This window comes from Molossus molossus, unplaced genomic scaffold, assembly GCF_014108415.1.
Source record: "Molossus molossus isolate mMolMol1 unplaced genomic scaffold, mMolMol1.p scaffold_m16_p_10, whole genome shotgun sequence".
Lineage (NCBI taxonomy): Eukaryota > Metazoa > Chordata > Mammalia > Chiroptera > Molossidae > Molossus > Molossus molossus.
Genome location: NW_023425345.1, coordinates 105,553,120 through 105,559,400, shown reverse-complemented (window position 1 = coordinate 105,559,400; position 6,281 = coordinate 105,553,120). Strand labels below are relative to the sequence as shown.

At 43.8% G+C, this 6,281-nt stretch overlaps 1 pseudogene; it reads right to left on the bottom strand.

The window, feature by feature from the left end:
* Positions 1-2,540: 2,540 nt before the first annotated feature.
* Positions 2,541-3,426, bottom strand: LOC118624677 (annotated as a pseudogene).
* Between the last annotated feature and the right edge of the window lie 2,855 nt (positions 3,427-6,281).

Genomic DNA, 6,281 nt, shown 5'->3' with positions numbered 1-6,281 from the left:
ATGTATATGTTTTAAGAAAGTGTTCCATTTCCATTTTTCTGCATGTCTCCATCCAGTTTTCTCAGCATAACTTATTGAAGAGATTGTTTATCCTGGCCTCCTTTGATGCAAAAATTGGTGATGAGACTATTTAGTCTAACTTTAAATTAAAGCAATACACAATGGCTTCTTCCACAAGTATGAGTTTGTTTGTTTTTTTGCTCAAAAACCAATCATGGGACTTCCAGTCAGGATGGTGGGTAGGTAAACGCAGTATCGCGTCCTCCCACAACCACATCAAAGCTACAACTAAACTACAGAACAACCATCATTCAAAACCACCTGAAATCAAGCTGAATGGAAGTCCTACAACTACGGAATTAAAGCAGCAGCCACAGCCAGACTTATAGTAGGGCGGAGGTGGTCGGGTTTGTCCCACACCCACGTGTGGTGGATAAAAATCAGGAGGAGACCTCGGCTGGGAAGGTCCTCCCTGAGGACTGAGGGGTCCCAGTCCCACACCAGGCATCCTGCTCAGGATTCCAGTGTCAGGAAGAGAAGTCTCCATAACTTCTGGCTGGAAAACCAGCAGGAACTGAGGCTTGGGGAGGCTGAGGCGGCTGGAGCCCCAGACAGCTCCTCTTAAAGGGCCCGCGCACGGACTTATCAGACTCTCTCCCTCTAAGCTTGAAGGAGGGGAGGCAGCTCAAAGGGTGCCAGAGAAATACAGGGAAGAACTGAGTTGTTTGGCATTAGAGCAAGGGATGGAGAGGGGGCTTTCTCTGTGACAAATGTGCTGTCAGAGGCCTTTGTTCCTTTGGTGAGCCCTTCCCTGGGGCGGCAGACAGTCACCATATCTGGGTCTCCAGCAACCTGGCTCACACTGCTAGCCCCACCCTGGTGATTCCCTGAGGCCCCGCCCCACCCAACTTTCAGGCCCACCCAAGCTGTTGCCACTTGCTTAACCATAGGATTGGCCTGTCTTGGATCCTGCTTCAGGTTTTCCTAAATTCTTTCAAACAAGCAGCATCTGGTCTCAGCTAGCCCATACCTCTCGTTAAGTAGTACATAGAAACAAACACAAGAGGCAGCCAAAATGAGGAGACAAAGAAATAGGTCCCAAATGAAAGAACAGAACAAAACCTCGGGAAAAGAACTAAGCAAAATGGAAATAAGCAACCTAACAGATGCAGAGTTCAAAACACTGCTTATAAGGATGCTCAGTGAACTTAGTGAGGGTCTCAAGAGCATAAAAAAAGACAAGTCAGAAATGAAGGATGCACGGTCAGAAATGAAGGAGGCACTAACTGAAATAAAGAATAATTTACACAGATTCAATAGTAGAGCAGGTAAAGGCAAGAAGCAAACCATCGATTTGGAATATAAGGAAGCAAAAACACCCAATCAGAACAGCAAAAAGAAAAAAGAATCCAAAAAAATGAGGATAGTGTAAGGAGCCTCTGGGACAACTTCAAGCGTGCCAACATTCGCATCTTGTGGGCGCCAGAAGGAGAAAAGAGAGAACAAGAAATCGAAAACCTATTTGAAACAACAATGGCAGAAAAATTCCCTAACTTGGTGAAGGAAACAGACATACAAGTCCAGAAAGCACAGAGGGTCCCAAACAAGATGAACCCCAAGAGGCCCACACCAAGACACAACATCATCAAAATGCAAAAGGTTTAAGACAAAGACAGAATCTTAAAAGCAGCAAGAGAAAGGCAGTTAGTTACCTACAAGGGAGTTCCCATAAGGCTGTCAGCTGATTTCTCAAAAGAAACTTTGCAGGCCAGAAGGGAGTGGCAAGAAATATTCAGAGTGATGAAAAGCAAGAATCTACAACCAAGATTACTCTGTCCTGCAAAACTGTCATTTAGAATCGATGGTCATATAAAGAGTTTCCTAGACAAGGAAAAGTTAAAGGAGTTCATCACCACTAAACCATTATTATAAAATGTTGAAGGGTCTTCTTGAAGAAAAAGATAAAATATATGAACAAACAAAATGGCAATGAATACATATCTATCGACAATTGAGTCTACAAACAAAATGAACAGGCAGAACAGAAACATTTTCATAGATACAGAGAACATTTTGTTGGCTGACAGATGGGAAGGGGGTTGGGGGAATGGGTGAAAAAGATGAAGGGATTAAGAAGTACAAATTCATTGCTAGACTGACAAACCTCAAAGGGAAAGGGGTTGGGAGGTGGGAAGAAATAAACCAAAGAACTTACATGCATAACCAATGGACACAGACAATAGTGTGGGTAAAGGCAGGAGGGGGGCGGGAGTGGGGAGGAGGGGGTCAATGGGGGGAAAATGAGGAACATCTGTAATACATTCAACAATAAAGATAAAAAAAAAAAGGAAAACGAAATGGATGTCTCCTCACAAAAACAAAACAAAAAACAAACAAAAAAAAATTATGTCTCCAGCTATAGCCTTGGTTTAAGAGGTTTTTAAAAAAACAAGGAAGAAAACCCACCCCAACCTTGCCTGTGTCAGAACCAAAGTAAAAAGCAAGACATCCTCTATTCAGAGCTCCTGAAAGAGAAAGCTCTAAAAGCTGGTGTGTGTAAGCACATTCAAGTCATGGGGTTTAAGGTTATGAGTCCTTCCTTGGCGGTTGTTTCTTTCCTTCAGTCACTGGGATGTCCATCTTGGAAGGTTTGATGGTTGCTGGATCTTCAGCCATTTGGGTGGCTTGCACGTAGCTCAGTTCCACTGGAGAAGGCTTCTGGGTTCCTCTGTAGACGTGAGTGGCAAAAACCCTCCTGAATGAGACTTCTGGAGGGATATTGGTCCAAAGAAGGTCCATTTATCTGCTGAGTTTCTGTCTTTATCCCTGCTTCAAGAATCAGTGATGCTAAGATTTGGGCCAGGTAAGGCTGTGGAAGAGCCAGAAGAGAGCCTCTAGGCTTCTGCTTAGGGGAAGAGTAGGGAGTACTACTGAGGGCGGACTGGGCTGAGGGGCTGCTTCTCTTCTCTTGTTAACTCTTCACTCTGTAGTTTTAGTTTGTGGAGTGCTTCTGTCATTCAAAGGTAGTGGGTCTCCCTGGTGGTAAGGCCCTGTAGCGTGTGTAGCCAGCATCTCTCAGTCCTTCCTGTTGCTCAAAATTCTGAATGCTCTCCTGGGTCTTTTTTGTGATCAGATGATTCATGATGACACTGGTGGCTTTAGCCTTAACCATGGGGACCTTGTCCATACTGTCAATGACCATGACAGGGTCATGACAGGAGGGGAGACACTAGCCTCTTTTTCCTCCACCCTGACAAGGTGCTGATACTTGCCCTGTGGAATTACTGGCTTCCAGGGGATGCTGTCTGATGGTGGAGTCATGGGCATTGTATCCTTTAGATCATTATCGTAGCTGAATACCTAGTGGTACATTTCTATAGGCAGGGACATCTTGCCTAGAGGCCCATTAGGTTCAAGAGAGGGCTTCTGATTTGTCTCAAAGCCACTGAAAGACTGGGATCTAGGTGCTTTTTCTGTATAGATTTCAGAACAGAGTCTTTGCCAGCAGAGTGAAAGGTGATGGTTATGCTGACAGATATTAATGAGAACACTGTCCAGAGGTTCTGTTTTGCCACTGCAGAACTGCCTGCAGCCTGAGCTTCAGCACTAAGGAGGCTTGGTGGACCTACCTCTCCCTAGAGGCTGTCATGCAGTCAGCACGCACGCCATGGTGTGAGTGGCACTGTGTCCATGGCACTGAAGGCCTAGGGCATTGACCATGCAGAGCAAGCTGCTGGACCAATGCTGAGGATTTTTGCATCTGTGTTTATCAAGGATGTTGGCCTCTAGTATTCTTTTTGGAATGTCTTTGGATTTGGTATCAGGGTAACACTGGCTTCATAGAATAAATTTGGAAGCATTCCTTCCTCTTCTGTTTTTTTGAAATAGTTTAAGAAGGAGAGGTATTATTTCTTCTTTGAATGTTTGGTAGAATTCATCTGTGAACCCATTTTGTCCTGGACTTTTTGTTGGCAGTTTTTATTTATTTTTATTATGCTTCAATTTCGTTGCTAGAAATTGGTTTGGTTAGATTTTCTGTCTTCCTGGTTCAGTCTTGAAAGGATATATACTTCTAGGAATTTATCCATTTCTTTTACATTGTCAAATATGTTGGCATATAATTCTTCGTAGTAGTCTTTATATTTCTTTGGTGTCAGTTGTAATTCACTTTCATTTCTGATTTTATTTATTTTCACTTTCTTTTTTCTTGAGTTTGTCAATTTTCTTTATCTTTTTAGTAGCTCTTCGTTTTATTGTTTTCTTTTTTTTTTTTTAATTCCTATTTTATTTAAGTTCTGTTCTTAACTATTTTCTTCCTTCTGTTTACTTTTGGTTTTGTTCCTTTTCTAGTGCCTTTTGGTATAGAGTTAGATTATTTATTTGGGATTTTTCTTGTTTCATAGCCTGTGTAGCTATGAATTTTCCTCTTTTTTTGTGACTTAAAACAGCACACATTTACAAGATGGTGGCGTAGGGAAACGCAGTATCACATTCTCCCACAACCACATCCAAGTTACAACAAAACTACAGAACAACCATCATCCAAAACCGCCTGAAATCAAGCTGAATGGAAGTCCTACAACTACGGAATTAAAAAAAAAAAGCAGCTACATCCAGACCGGTAGGAGGGGCGGCGGCAGGACGGGCTGGGCCCACACCCACGTGTGGCGGATAAAAATCAGGAGGCTCCCGCGGCTGGGAAGGTCCTTCCTGAGGACTGAGGGGTCCCCGTCCCACACCAGGTGCCCCGCTCAGGGTTCCAGTGCCAGGAAGAAAAGTCCCCATAACTTCTGGCTGGAAAAACCAGCGGGAACTGAGGCTCAGGAAAGCTGATGCGGCTGGAGCCCCAGGCAGCTCCTTAAAGGGCCCGCGCACGGACTTATCGGACTCTCTCCCTCTAAGCTCGGAGGGGAGGCAGCTCGAGGGGCACCAGAGACATACAGGGAAGAACTGAGCTGTTTGGCACTGGAGCGAGGGCTGGAGAGGGGGCTTCCTTGGGGACAAACGTGCGGTAAGAGGCCTTTGTTCCTTTGGTGAGCCCTTCCCTGGGGCGGCAGACAGCTGCCATATCTGGGACTCCAGCAACCTGTCTCACACTGGTAGCCCCGCCCTGCTGACTCCCTGAGGCCCCGCCCCGCCCCACCCAACTTTCAGGCCCACCCAAGCTGTTGCCACTTGCTTAACCATAGGATTGGCCTGTCTTGGATCCTGCTTCAGGTTTTTCCTAAATTCTTTCAAACGAGCAGCATCGGGTCTCAGCGAGCCCCATACCTCTCATTAAGTAATACACAAACAAACACAGGGAGGCAGCCAAAATGAGGAGACAAAGAAACAGGTCCCAAATGAAATAACAGAACAAAACCCCAAGAAAAGAACTAAGCAAAATGGAGATAAGCAACCTAACAGATGCTGAGTTCAAAATACTGCTTATAAGGATGCTCAATGAACTCAGTGAGGGCCTCAAGAACATAAAAAAGGACCAGTCAGAAATGATAGCTGCACAGTTAGAAACGAAGGAGGCTTTAACTGAAATAAAGAATAATTTACATAGCTTCAATAATAGAGTACGTAAATCCAAGGAGCAAACCATCGATTTAGAATATAAGGAAGCAAAAAATGCCCAATCAGAACAGCAAAAAGAAAAAAGAATCCAAAAAAATGAGGATAGTGTAAGGAGCCTCTGGGACAACTTCAAGCGTGCCAACATTCGCATCTTGGGGGTGCTGGAAGGAGAAGAGAGAGAACAAGAAATCGAAAACCTGTTTGAAACAATAATGGCAGAAAACTTTCCTAACTTGGTGAAGGAAACAGACATACAAGTCCAGGAAGCACAGAGAGTCCCAAACAAGATGAACCCCAAGAGGCCCACACCAAGACACATCATCATCAAAATGCAAAAGGTTCAAGACAAAGAGAGAATCCTAAAAGCAGCAAGAGGAAGGCAGCTAGTTACCTACAAGGGAGTTCCCATTAGGCTGTCAGCTGATTTCTCAAAAGAAACTTTGCAGGCCAGAAGGGAGTGGCAAGAAATATTCAGAGTGATGAAAACCAAGAACCTACAACCAAAATTACTCTATCCTGCAAAGCTGTCATTTAGAATTGATGGACATATAAAAACTTTCCCAGACAAGAAAAAGTTAAAGGAGTTCATCACTACCAAACCATTATTATATGAAATGATGAAGGGTCTTTTTAAAGAAAAAGATAAAATGTATGAACAAACAAAATGGCAATGAATACATATCTATCAACAATGGAATCTACAAACAAAATGAACAGGA